Source organism: Plasmodium inui, assembly GCF_000524495.1.
Source record: "Plasmodium inui San Antonio 1 unplaced genomic scaffold supercont1.181, whole genome shotgun sequence".
NCBI classification, from domain to species: Eukaryota; Apicomplexa; class Aconoidasida; order Haemosporida; family Plasmodiidae; genus Plasmodium; species Plasmodium inui.
The window spans coordinates 1-598 of record NW_008482015.1 but is presented as its reverse complement, the minus strand read 5'-3'; positions in this window follow the sequence as shown (position 1 = coordinate 598).

The window sequence follows — 598 nt, the reverse complement described above, 5'->3', positions numbered from 1 at the left end:
TGGACTTTATTCCTTTCTCCTCTCTTTCATGCATATTATACTTCGAAAGGTATTATTCTCGAAGGAGTAGGCACCATTCAATGGCGAACGCCTCTTTCTACAACAGGAAGAACAAGGTTCTATAGTACTTAGCCCACTCGCCACATTATACCACTCATATACACATACGTAATAATTGTACCTATGAGCTTTTTCACCTTTATAAAGATAACTAAAAGGGGTGTATTTTCTAATCTCCATCAATTCCGTCCCGCCATGCTTCATTTGGCGTCCTTGGAAGTAAGAATACCAACTACAGCTTAACCTTACATTTAGTTGGATTGGCTACATGTATACTTTCAATTTACATTCATGCTTAATTTCTCTCAAGAAGAAACAATTGGATGGTATCAATTTCTAATCCTTGTTTATCATTATTTTGAACGTATCAGCAAAGGAGACTCATCCCCAGGGGTGCTGAAGATCCCGCTAAAATGCACTCCTTAAAAATCGGCAGAAATAAGTCAACATTTTGGCGCCCATGGGGGTGAAGGGAAGACCTTTAAAAATTACTCTCATTATTTTATGCCTGTCTAATGAGTTATCTTAAATACCCATA